Source organism: Lichenostomus cassidix, chromosome 1, assembly GCF_008360975.1.
Source record: "Lichenostomus cassidix isolate B80296 chromosome 1, HeHo_3.0, whole genome shotgun sequence".
NCBI classification, from domain to species: domain Eukaryota; kingdom Metazoa; phylum Chordata; class Aves; order Passeriformes; family Meliphagidae; genus Lichenostomus; species Lichenostomus cassidix.
The window spans coordinates 101,742,871-101,756,779 of NC_139479.1; positions in this window are offsets into that span (position 1 = coordinate 101,742,871).

The window sequence follows — 13,909 nt, forward strand, 5'->3', positions numbered from 1 at the left end:
TTGGTTTCCACAGGTCTCCATGACCTAACAGCTCAGGCTGCCACAGCCCATTGCGGCTGGTCTTTCAATCATGAAAACTTGCAGGCATGCACTGCTATACTGCCTCCTATCCATTCTCCATTCTTTTCCCAGGCTCGACTTCACTCCTTCATCCCTGACTCCTTTACTTTCTCGCTATTCCCTGAGTCATGCAGGATGGTGGATTTGGGAGTTGTGGTCTATGCATGTCAGTTCCTCTCTGTTGTGCCTTTCTTTTCACACATTTTCCCTGCACCTGCAGTGGTCCTTCCACAGGCTGCAATCCTTCAGGATAAGCCCCTTCCATTGTGGTTTCTTCACAGAGACTACAGTTTTTCAAGAGCTGCTCAAGTGTGGGCTCTTCTCCAGGGAAGCTTCCTTCAAGGAATAACCACCTACTACTTTGTCAGGTCCTCAATGGGTATATGTTGCAGCTTGGGCTCTACCAATGGCTGCAATTATTTTCAGTAATCTTTTGAAGTTTATTTTTGTGTACATGAAAAATAATAAAAAAAATATTTTTAAACTTCTTCTTTCCCCAGCTGACTAGTCTTATCAATGGAGGATGCTTGTGGATCTTCTCAAAGCACTGTCCAAGTAGAACTGGCTTGGGATAGTGGACATGTGTAGTGAGAGGATTAAAATATGCTTTGGCTAGAGGATTGCCAATCCCAAATTTCTGTGAGTGAGAATACCAGATTATGAATTTTCTGTAACATTGGGATTTTTTTTTAAATTAGCACTTCTTAGAGCTAGGGTTGGAGTACATAAAAATGCAGACTTTTAATCTAAATTTAAGATTAGAAAAAAAACCCAATCAGCAGCATCTTGGAACAGTGACAATGCATTGTTTTTTGGCTTAATTAAGAAATAATTTACTATGATTCAGAAAAATTATAATCAAGTATAATTCACATTTTTCATGACTCTATGTTAATCTGAATACTGTATTGCACAATCATTCTAGAGCTTTTATTTAAATAGCCCAAACACAGTTATTCAAAGTCTTTTATTTTTCATGTCTCCCTTCTATGCCTTGAAATGGCCTGTAGGTCTCTTTTGGGGGTGTACTAATCTCTGCTGTCTGTGACATGAGGGAATATCGGGAGCTGTGTCAGGGGACGTTTAGGTTGGATATTAGAAAAAGGCTCTTCACCCAGAGGGTGGCTGAGCACTGAACAGGCTCCCCAGGGCAGTGGTCACAGCACCAAGCCAGACAGAATTAAAGAAGTGTATGGACAACTCTCCCAAGCACATGGTGGAATTCTTGGAGTGTCCTAGAGGGCCAGGAGTTGGATTTTGATGATTATTGTGGGTCTCTTCCAATTCAAGATATTCTATTGTTCTATGAATTTCCAGAACATTTGTTTGTAGAGAAATTTTTGTATTTCTCATTAGCATTTCTGTACTCTTGAAAAAATGTCAGTCTCTGAATATTGCTTTAAACCTTCTTGCACATCTATCACATTAAGCTTGATATGTTCCTTTAAAAGAGAGTGCATTTTTTTACTCAGATTGTTTCCATCCACATGTTTAATTTAAATGGTGGACACAATGGAAAATATATTCCAGCTTATAGTCAGTATAATTCAATAGCTAGTAGATATCACAAATGTGACACTGTTGGTATTTGAATGCTGATTTCAGACATTATGGAGAGATTACACTCCATTAAAAAAAAGAAAAAAATCCCCAAAACCTCATACATCAGGACAAAGGGTTTGGGTACCATATTCTTCATGCTAATTTGAAGAAAAGTCACATCCATTTCCTTTGAGCAATTACAGTGAGATTTCAACACACTTAAAAAAAAAGAATATATAATTAGAAATATGCATAGTGGATTTCACTTATAGTGAATTCTATATATCAAAATTTAGCTCAAAGTCAGGCACAGAGAAACACCTTAACTGTTTCATTGCATTGTAGCACGAGGTATTAGAACTGAGAGAATACAATAATGTAATTTTTCAATTTTTTGGCCAGAACTGAACACTCATTTGGTAAAATTTAATAAAAACTTCTTACCTCCTTTATATTTTGCCTGAGGAGAATAAATAGTTAAGTTTTAGAGAGACACAAGTAGTATATAAGCCCAAGTTTTACCCTAGGCTTTGAAATATTACTGAAATGACACAACTTTATCCATTTAAAAGCTTTAATTTATAAATTACAATTATTCTGCATATATTTGTGCATTTCAAATATGTTGATTGAATTTGTATCTGACACTTACTCTCTGAGACACTGGAGACAGTTTTGGTCTTCCTGTGCATTAAGGAAAATCTCATTATTGTTCTACAGATACACACCTGTGTGATGCAAGGAATTCTTCCTTAATATAGTGTAGCTCTCATGTCTCTGTCCTCCAGCATCTTGAAATACAAAAGGTCCAGTGAAAAGTGGTCCATTACAAGGTTTAGCCAAAGTTTATAGTGTAGTTTGGCCTCTCTCATTGGTAGTCTTGGAAAGTCATCATCGTAGAAGTGTTGGTTGAAGAATCTTTGCCTAATCCCATCTGTACTTCTCCCAGATTAATTTGCAGCCATTTCACCTTCTTTTATGGGATGTCACTTTGGAGAAAGATTTGATTCCATCAACTTTGTGACTTCCTTCAGGAGGAGATAGACTGCCCTTAAATCGTTCTTGAATCCCTTTTTTGCTGCACTATACAAACCCAACATGCTCGACCTCCATGCACCAGGAATGTGCTCTAGGCCTTCTACCATATTTTTGATTGGTTTTAAAGAATGGTAAGAACTTCAGTGAACCTTTAATGTCAGTTTTTACTAGGGATATAATAGGCAATCCCCACAGAAAGGTTATCTGATCTGTGTTAGTGTATTTATTCAAAGAGTGCCATTAAAAAGCCACAGGAATCAAAGACCCAGGTTGCAGCCCAGGAAGATATTCCCACTTATTGCATGAAAATTATTGCAGGATTAAAAAAAAGCACTTCTTAATGATCAATTTGTGAAAAGTTATTAAGTGTATATAACCACAAGATAAACTATGTATAAATTTATCTTTGAACAGTTGTTTTCAGCCAGCTAGATGAGCTCACTGACATTAACTAAAATGGGTATTCAAAATATTTTTTGTTGCAAATTAGAAGGGAAAAAATATGAAATTTGTAAAATGCTGAAAGAAAGGTAAAAAAGGATGAAATTTTAAAGACTTATTTATAATTATGTCTTCTATATATCTGAAAATTATTAGTTTGCAGTCATTATTCAATTTGAATGAAATAAACAGCTGTGGAGATTTTTTGCACGCTGTACTCAAGAATGAAAAGAAACCAATTGTATAGACACTTCAACAGGAGTATAGATTGCAAATTGTTTTCACAGGTGTTTGATAGAGTCCTGATATTAAGGTATTAACTGTTTTTAAGGATAATCATAAATAATCAAATTAGGAGAGAAATTTTAAGGCAGCTCTGAGGTAGCAGAAATTCTTAGGGGTCAAGCAGTCAAATATAATTGATACGAAATCCTTTTCAGTAAATGGGATAAAAGTTATATCAAATATTAACTCGACCTTTTCTGTAAACAAGACCTAGCTAAGCCCTTTTGAAGAAATAGTTTTTCATTCACTTTCCTCCTTCTGATCAAAATTGTTTCAATTGATGCCTTAAAAACTGGTAAAAATAAGAGGCAGACACAGCAGTATAGGGAAAAAGGGTATTACCTTGGTTTTAATAGGATCCCAGGTGCCCCCTCGTCAAAGGTGGAATCACACCAAGGAGCACACCCCGTGTACAACGCATATACAATTTTATGGACCTTACAAATTAGCATATCTACCTAAAATCCCCCAGTAAGAAACCTAACAAATGAAGTAATTGTCCCCCTATTCTAATTATCCCCCCCCCCCACCCCATGAGACTACAATCTAGTTTACGAAAACGTGTTCCAGAGGGGGGGCCCCATCCAAGGTTGGAGCTTCTAGTTCGGAGATAATAGGGATGTTTAGTCTTCCCCAGAGAATGCCGAACTAGGCTGAATATCAGAGTACAAGGGTTATAGACATGTAGGGCTAAGGTACAGGGAGTGAAAGGTACAAGGAATGGGAAAGGGTTTAAAATGTATAAAAAAGCTATTAAAAAAGGGTATAAAGAGAAAAGACAAAAACCATCAGGCATCACAATGAATACTACTACTGTACATAATGACTTGAAACAAACCTACTTTCAAATGCAGATTGCCCGTTTATTCATTATTACTTCATTTCTTTTGTATCTGATGTGCCAAAATCATGTGGTCCTGTTTGTGCTCGGCAATTTCCTGAAACGTTTGAAATGAGAATAAGTATTTATGAATAGCAAATATCTCAATTTGCATATCAATGTGGTTATTTGTACAGAACAGAGCTATTCTCCATGTGCTTTGGTAAAAAATCACTGTACTCATCAGTGTATTGTGTCTGTCTACCTACCAACCAATGAGGCATATAAATGACTCAACATGTACAGAAAACTGCTTTACTCAGAGGCAGGATGAGAGGACATGAGACTTTCTCTCCCCTCAGTGTCCCTTTTGGCATAATTTCCATGTTTGAGATCGAGCAGTGCAAAGAAGAGCAGAAACCACCCACTAAGATCAGAATAGAAATGGGTATTTCTGAGCCTTTTTGCAGCTCCCCCATTTTCCCTGCTTAGGCATATAGGATGTCCATTCTTGGGGGCTGTGGATGGAGGGACAGCTCCAGCTGTCTGTGGCAGTGGAAACCTTGGAATCAGGGCTGTGCTTCAGAAAAGAAAGAATAAAAAGCTGTCTGTTGCTTTAGGTTCAGTAGAATTTAACCAGAATTAACAGCTTCCACCATGTATAGGAATTGAATATTCACAGATGTGAAATAGTTGTTTTGGTTATACCTTGCAAGTAGGGTACTTAAGGACTGCGTAAAAAAATGAGCTGCAGCTGGTCCACACTTGGGAGATGTTTTTCCTGCTGTGCTTTGGATATTGCCTCCCTGGAGACAGAATGGCTTGGTAATTTATGAACTGGAGGCTTACTGAGGAACAAGAAATCCTCATGAGATCATCCTTGCCTCATTCTAGTTTGTATCTAGAATGAGATAAGGATAATCTTACCAGAAAACCTTACCTCTTATTTTTGTAAAAAAAGGCTTTTAATGACATATATGCAAACATTTATAGGCTTTTCCTAAGAGGAAAGAAAACCATACCATTTAACTCTGGGATTACTGTTATAGTAGATAATAAGGAATCTGATTTGGAACCTGTCACACTGTATTTCAAAGAGCTCTGACTTACACATGCTCATGTCCTTATACAATTATTTACAAGGAAGGGGGAAGTGGGTGTGGCTAGCACAGGTCTTTCCCATGAGAACTTTCTTCTGTGTTTTATAAACAAAGATAAAGTTTGGATGTTGTTAGAACAGTGTCTCGAGATTTGGACAGTTCAGGCCTGGCCAATCGGGCCTAGGGGGAGGTTTCTGGCTGACCAATCCGGGTGACCTCTGAAAAGTCTATATAAACTGAAATCAAAATAATAAAGCTCTCTTTTCTTGCCACACTGAGAACCCGGGTCCTTTCTCTGCTAGCAGCTCAACAGCGACGAGTGGGTAGATTTAAAAAAAACTTTTTAACCATAGGCATGTACACCAGCCAATGTAATTATGAAGTGTGAAGAAGATCATAGTAAGGTTACTTCACAAAGATTAATATTTCTTTACAAAAATTCTACATTTTCTAATTATTTACTCTTCAAAAACCTACGAATTAGTACCAATGGGAAAGCAATATTAGCTGAAATAACACTTGCACTCTCACCTAAAATTCAATTTCACATCTAATAGACTAAAATGAGAGACATTACTTTAAACATATAGTGTGAATAAAAGCATGCTAAAAATGACTTTAAGAGCATTTCAATTTGCTCTACAAACTGCCATGGTAAAGTTCATAAGAGATGTTCGATTTCTATCAACCTTACCTCTTAGTAAACAAGCCCAGAATAAGAAAATCTCCCTACAGTAATTACAGATGCTTAGGATCTTGAGGAGATTATTCCATAATTTTTAAGCTTAGGAATCATGCATTAGGTTGACCTTCAAGAGTATGGCTTTTTTAATCATTGCATTAAAAAAAAATTAGCTCTGAAATATCACTGCTGTGCAAAAAGAAACAAAATAACAGTGTACACCTGTGCATGTACACACATGTCCACTATAATACGTGTGTATAGCACATATGCTAGTGATCAACCCTGTTTTCCTTTCAAAATAAAGCATTCAAGGAACTAGAAGACAAAACCATACATTCATACAATTCTTTTCATCAGCTGGAGACTGGACAAATAATTTAGAAAATAAAGAAAAACGGTAGCCATATAATATAGGTTGGTTTTTATGAGGACACTTCTCCTGGATGCACTTGAATAATGCATCTATTACCTTGATCCTAAATTCAAGAACCTTCATAGTTTGAAGTCACAAACCAGTTCTCCAGCTGGGTGCAGCTTATTTTTATTTTTACCCTTTCAAAAGTGAAAGTCAGGCTCAGTTTTAGACCTCAGTTTTTCCTATTTAATGCTTTCTCCCTATAAGAAAAGAGCATCTTTTGATATGATTATTTCTAGGCTGTCTGGGAACTTTTGCCCACCTATTTTTAAGTTCCAGCTTGGGAGCTTTTGAGGCATTCAGATCTCAGTGTCTCACTTCTTGAACTATGCAATTCCCTGTCTCTTGAAGATGCTTTCTTTTGCCTATTCTTTATTCACCTTCAGTAGCTGCCTGGATGTTTTCCTCATTAGCAAGATTAATCCATACTAGTGAAAGTTTAATTTCTGTTATATTTAAGGAGCCTGCTCCTTCACCCCAGCCAGACCTTACTGGCACTGCAGAAAGCTGGACCCTCTGTTTCGTTGCTCGATTTCTTCTCTCATTTCTCAAGCCCAAGTGTTGCGGTGAGAACTGACTGGAATCGAGCCTTACCTCTTTATATTTGAGGGAGGCAGAACACTGATTAAAACAACTAAACTCCTGCGATTTAGGTGGACTGTGCAGGAAACTTGCGGGTGAGGTACCATAGATGGATTAAACTAAAATATTTAATTACAGATATAAGGTAAGAATGCATGCAGAGTCACTCACCATGGCTTAGCTGACAAGTGGATTTTCAATAACCTGTAGACATGGATATTTTGGTTTGGTGTCCACCAGCTTGAGCTAAGTAAATATTTGGAAATATACAAACAGTTCAGCTACTCTAAAAATATTTTTGTTTTGAAAAACAGTGTGGTTTTTTTCTTTTCTGTTTAGTTTCTGTAAATTGTTGTTATAAATAAAGATATTTCTGAAAAAGTAGCAGTCTGGCATCAAGAGAAAAAAACTCCAAACATCTAATTTTTATACCAGAATATGTGGACTCATCCAGATATTCCATAATTTTATGTATTATAATGTACAATTATACCGTACAGTATTTGTATAGTAATACTGCAGCTTTCCAGACATATCTGGAAAGTTGGGGGGCAGGTATGGGGGGTGGGAACCTGTCTAAAACATGTAATCCTTACTGTAGAAAAAAACAATAGAGGAGGACAATGGTATGCTAGGAATCCCTGCAAAAGGCAGAAAAAACCTGGTCTGTACCATAGAAGCAAGAAGAATCCCAAAAATCCCTTGAATTTTAAGTGACAAAATCATGAAAAGAATATGTTACAGTATGCTACAAATACTGTAACAGGCAATTACTGCATGCGATTATTGCTGATGTAGTTTTTCTGCTAAAAGAACAGAGGAACTAGTACAGTGATGTCCAGCTACATAGTGATATAAATGTAAAAAAAATTACTTTGAGAATAATAAAAATACTACTTTGTAAGTACATGAAACAAACCCACATAGATGTTTACAAGAAATTAAGTTCCATATAGTAAGTTCAAAAAGAAAGGTAAAACAATTTTGTAGACTCCACAGGGCCAAATGCTGGTAGGTTACAGACGTGCCTGCATGGAATTTTGCTTGACACCAAAACCACACAAGGTAGCTTTAATACATGCATTTTGTTGGATTTCTTTCTCTTGTCAGAGGCATCACTTTGAAGAGACAAAATTTTTATTGTTTTTAATTTAATGTTTTTAGATACGGCAAAGGGAGAAGCAGCTATTGAAACTCTTGAGCACCACAATTCCTCCCATAACCTACATATTATTAATTTAAAAAAAGGTATTTTTTAGTTTTCAGGGATGCACAAAATGCTAGAAAATATAATCTGTTCAAATGAACATAGCAAGAAAATAATACAGGAAAGATCAACACTGGTCCCATCATACTATCTGAAATGTTTATAAAAGTAGAGCTAGTCAGAACACTGTTTTAATTTACAGAAATAATAAATTAGAAGTCTCTGAAATTCTTTGGAAGAAATAAGGTAATTTGTTTTCTATGCTTTATAAAATATGCGTCATATTATTCCATTTTTCACCTACTGTAAAACTGATCATGACATACAAATATCAAAGATGGTGAATATTTTTTTCTCTCTAGACATGTCATAAATCTGGTTCTGCACAATAGGTTTGATATTTCTCATTTCAGAAGTATACCACTGTATTTCATCTCATTGGTTTTTATTCAAATCTGCCTTGTTTAGCAGTTGCCCCTCCTACTTTTCAAATACATTGCTTCCCCTCTAGGTGTCTGGTAAACAAGAAATTTCTCTTTTATCACTATATGGCCTTGGAAAGCCTGACTTTTAACCATTAGGATGAGATTCTGAACAGACAACTTCAGTGGCTAAGTATGCATCAAACTCTGAAACAGAACAAAACACTTTCTTCAGCAAACATGATCTGGGAGACAAATAAAGATTCAATATAACAGAATGGGTTGCATTGGAACGGACCTCATCTAGTCCCAAACCTCTTCCATGGATAGGGACACCTTCCACTCACCAGACTGCTCCAAGCTGACCTTGAGCACCTAGAAGGGATGGGCAATCCATATCTTCTCTGGGAAACCTGTTCCAGTGCCTCATGTCCCTCACAGGGAATAATTTCTTCCTAATATCCTAGCTTAACCAGCACTCTTTCAGTTCGAAGCCATTATCCCTTGTCTTATCACTACACACCCTTGTAAAAAGTCACTCTCCATCTCTTTTTAGGTCCCCTTTAGGTACTGGAAGGGGCTGTAAGGTCTCCTCAGATTCTTCTCCAGGCTGAACAGCCCCAACCCACTCAGCTTGCTTTCATGGAGAGCTGCCTTGATTTTTATGGAGTCCTCTTGACTCACTCCAACAGGTCCACATCTTCTTTTTGCTAGGGGTCCCAGAGCTAAATACAGCATTCCAGGCTGGGTCTCATGAGAGCTGAGTAGAGGGGCAGAGACCCTGAGCTCCAGATCATAGTCACTGGGATGCAGCCCAGGACAGGACTGGCTTTCTGGGCTGTGAGCACATGCTTCCGGGTCATGTTCTGCTTCTTGTCTGCCAGCACCCCCAAGTCTTTCTCCTCAGGGCTGATTTCAGTTCATTTTCTACCCAGTCTGTATTTGTGCTTGGGATTGCCCTGACCCAGGTGCAGAACCTTTCACTTGGCCCTGTTGAACTTCATGAGTTTCACTCAGACCCATCTCCCCAACCTGTCCAGGTTCCCCTGGATCCATCCCTTCCCTCCAGCATGTTGACTCCACCACACAAGTCGGTATCATCAGAAAATCTGCTGAGGGTTCTTTGATTACACTGTCCATGTTCCCAAAAAAATACGTCTATGTAAATGTATTGATATTCCGTAGAAATAAGAGCCAGATCCTGGGGGTTATGTCACAAGTGCCACTTTCAATCAATAACTGAAATGCTTTTGTGTCAGGCTCAATACTGTGTTTAGTGACTGCTATGGAATAGATGAATTGCCACTGTCAGACATCAGCAGGCCAAATAAGGAGCTGCATGCATCTGTTTTCACAGATTTATAATAATGCAAGAAAGTGGAGTTATTCTGGAAATTATTTTTCTGTGAGTAAATATGACAAAGTTTAAGTAAAATACAAAAGATACAGAGTAAACCATTAAATTGCATTTGCAAACTTATTGCCTTATGTGTTCTTAACGCAATGTATGTGTACATCTAAATTTTGGATCTGTCTTAAAAATCCAATTATTCAAAACCATGTACTTCACACTAGAAACAATGAACTCTTTAATAGATTTTATTCATTTTTTAAGTAACAAGAAAGGGCCTGTTAAGAATAGCAGAAAAGAAGGAGAAATTCCCTTACGAGAAGTATCTGTGGTGCCTCTATAATGCAAGAGTAGAGCTTGCCAGCAAGGACAGAGGCTTCTCAAGTAACCAATATTATCCCCCCAGCCTTGACAATGCTTCAAAATATTGTTCTTCTAGGAGTCAAGGGTAGATTCAAAATGCATGGAAATGCATTAGGGACCTTTGTTTTCATGAGTAGTTTTCCATGTTAAGTCTAGTAAGATGAAGATATGGAAGACATTGTTCACATGTCAGACTTAAGGATTTACACTGTGGAGGGAAATCAGTTGCATCTCATAAAAGAAAAGAGGCCCAAAAAATAGTGGGTATACATTGGCTTTTGACATATTCAGAGTTGAAATCCATGAGAGAATTTATGCAGCAGCTTCACAGTTGGAGTCCTCTTTTTCCTCTCTCTCACAGATGGTGTAGAGACACAGTCACATATAATAAGCTACACTCTCCTTTCTACTGCACTGGATGTCTCAGCAGGTACAGTCATGGTGTGCTTCACTCAAAGGTACTGAGTGCTCATGGGCTGCCAGGTAGCTTATGTTCTTTAGCGTCATCAGTCTGGAAAAGATACTCTTACAAATCTCTTAAATGAACAAGCTGTCTCCTTACTGACTTGGGAAAGCCTGCTTGCCGTTATTTTAATTTACATACTTTTGACATAGTTTTGTTAGTTAATGTGGTATTTAGAACATTGTGTATCAAAGGCCTCTGACCTTTTCCAGCCATTTCAAAGTACATGTTCTCTAGGGAGCAAGGAAGGAAAACTTGTGTTCAGAAGTCTGAGGTCTGCACGAAAAAAATGTCATTTTAGCCCTTTGGATCTGCTTCTGATAGCTCAGGACATCAGTCCTCACTTACATTCACCTTAGGACCTCCTTAGATCTGTCATTGTCCTTATCTCCCAGTAAATGAAGCTATTCATTTTGCTCATCCTGGTGCCTTCTACCTTGGCATTTTTTCAATCCTTTCTTTCCCTCCCAGAGAAAATCATTGTTTTTTTCCTGTCCAGTCCTGACAAATAGCTTGATTCATTTGCCAGTTCTGCAGAGAGCTTAGGCTCGACTTTTCATGCTGTCATTTCATGACTGATGCTGTCAGTACATGCAGAGTGTTGATATCCCTGCCATACGTCTTTGCTTTCAGGGACTGGGGCATTGTGACTTCACTAGGCGCTTCAAAGAAGTGCAGGTGAAGAGTGACACAGGATTGGAGCAAATCCTTAGCTACTTTAAGCTGCAGATTTCAGAATGTTACTGCATGAAGTGATGATGTGATATCAGGAGGCAGAGCTGCTCAACCTGGACTTTGCCGAGTTGTCTTTCCGTACGGGAAAATTCCCCACCAAAAAAGCAAACATTCAAAATATCCTCAAAATAAAACCAGACACACAAAACCTCTTAGAAAACTTTGTGATTGTTTTTTTCCTTTCAAAGCATTTTTTCATGTCTGTATGGAGTTATGAGGAACATGCTAAGCTGTAATATAAATTTTATAGCTAACCCTACATTTTTGCTGTTTTCCAGTTTGGAAAACACATTAAAGCTAATATCTTCAGTTCTCTTTCTCTGCATCTAACATAAATTTGAACCTTAAAATACAGGAAGATCAGTCAAGTTTATTGAGTTTTCCTTTCTGTGACTTGTGCCTATGTTGAGCATAAAATGAGAATTGACCATGCAACATACAAAATGAGAATTAAGGCAATTTAATTCAAGGAAAAAATGCCAAGGAACTCATAATGGCCTCTTTGTGTGGTCCAAGAGAATAGATCTGTTGAAGCACTTTCTTCTCATGTACTTCCTAATTTTCAAAAACTAATTTGTCAGCAGAATAGAACAATATACACTAGTAAATTAATTTACTAATCTTTCTCATGATACTGAAATGAATATTGGTGTTATATTTGGTGCTACCTTTTAAAAAATATGTTTATCTTTTACTGAAGTGTGAGGAGCTTTAGCTTTTGTTATCCTGAGTGATATGTATATTATGAATTATAATAAATGGCATTAAGTTGTTCTCAGTTAGGATCTACAGTAATACCATAAATCTTTCTAGTATTGATTAGTCTCACAGAGCTGGAATTACCTTCAGTGGAAACGTGAGCTGTGAAAGGAGTTGGGAGCAGCCTTCAAGATAATGCTGTAGTTACCATGTATATCATCAGATGCTGGATATTTTTCAAAGGTATTACAAAGAACCACATAAAAAAGAGGAAACTTATGGGCAAGAAAGGACTTTACTGTCTTACATATAGCATGAACACAATCATAATAATTGCTAAAAATAAAAATGTATACCTCCAGCATAGCAGCCAAACTCACAAATATGAATCTCTTAGATATATAGATCTTCAATGAAAGGTGTTTTTGTCCAACCTATTTCTTTTTTTTTTGTTTCTTCAGTCCCTTTTGGTGCAAATTTTATTATGGCCGTACAGAATCCTAGCAAAAAATACAGAAATCTGTACCAGAAGAACACTAACCTCTACAATCTCACCAATTATATTGATCTAAATATCTCCTGCTGTTCCTTTTTTGCCTTACAGGTTTTACATGTATTGCTATCTGTAATTATCAAGACCCTTTCTGGTCTTTCAATTCCCAAGGTAAGAGGGAAATGAAATGTAGAATTCACCATGTAGGTCCATGTAGACAGCTGGAATTCAACTCCCTGCTTGGAGAAGTAAATTAGGGCACTGTGATCTTCTGAGCAGATTTTCTGTCAGGGGAGGAGTGGTGCTGGTTTTAACTTTCAAAGGGTCACTGAGAACAAAAGATGTGAAAATGGATAGTGAGAGAACAGTGCTGTTCCTTTCTGCCCTAGGCCAATTAGTGGATTCCAGTGAAAAGTAAAACATAATATTTTCTGTTTTAATGTAAAAAACTTCAGTCATAGGACAACTGAAAGACAGTATTGTGATGCTTTCTCTTGCAGGTATGAGGCCACACACTGTACAAGGCAATGTAGAAAACCACAGCCTAGATTTATATAATGAATACCTTTCTATAATGTGAACACCTCCTGCTCATTGAACATTAGACCATTATCACTCATGTAACAAACATTCAGATTGAATTCCCCCTTTTAATCTGAAATGTTGGACAAATCAGAATGCAAGCAAACGCTGTGCATTGTTGGCATTCACAAGACCCAGTGAGAGTTCTGGAATACCAATCCATGTGACTGAGCTTTGCAGGAAACAAAGAATGTTTAAAATAGCAGGAAAAACGTTTGGACACTTCATCAATCCCCAGATGCTATTTTTACTTCTGTGGGCTAATCATTTTGGTGCGTGCAAAGTTTTGATGGTTGTCTAAGAATTCTGCATTTTAGTGAATACTCTTAAGGTCTGATCCCAAGCTGGTCTAAAACAGCAGCTCTCTAATGCTGTGAGTAATTTTTTGTAAAAAGCATCTGGGATGATACATGAATTCTCATGAAAACAAGAGTTTATAATTTTAAGAATGGAATTATTAATTATGCTTGAAATAAACTTTAGGAAACATTTTGTTTTGCTTCCTGTCTTGGTGTTTCTTTGAACTTAATGAAACATAATTTTTCATTCCAGCAATAAGAAAATAAATATTATATTAATCCAAATTAAAAAAAAAAAATAAAGAAGAAAAGCTGAAACTGAACCAT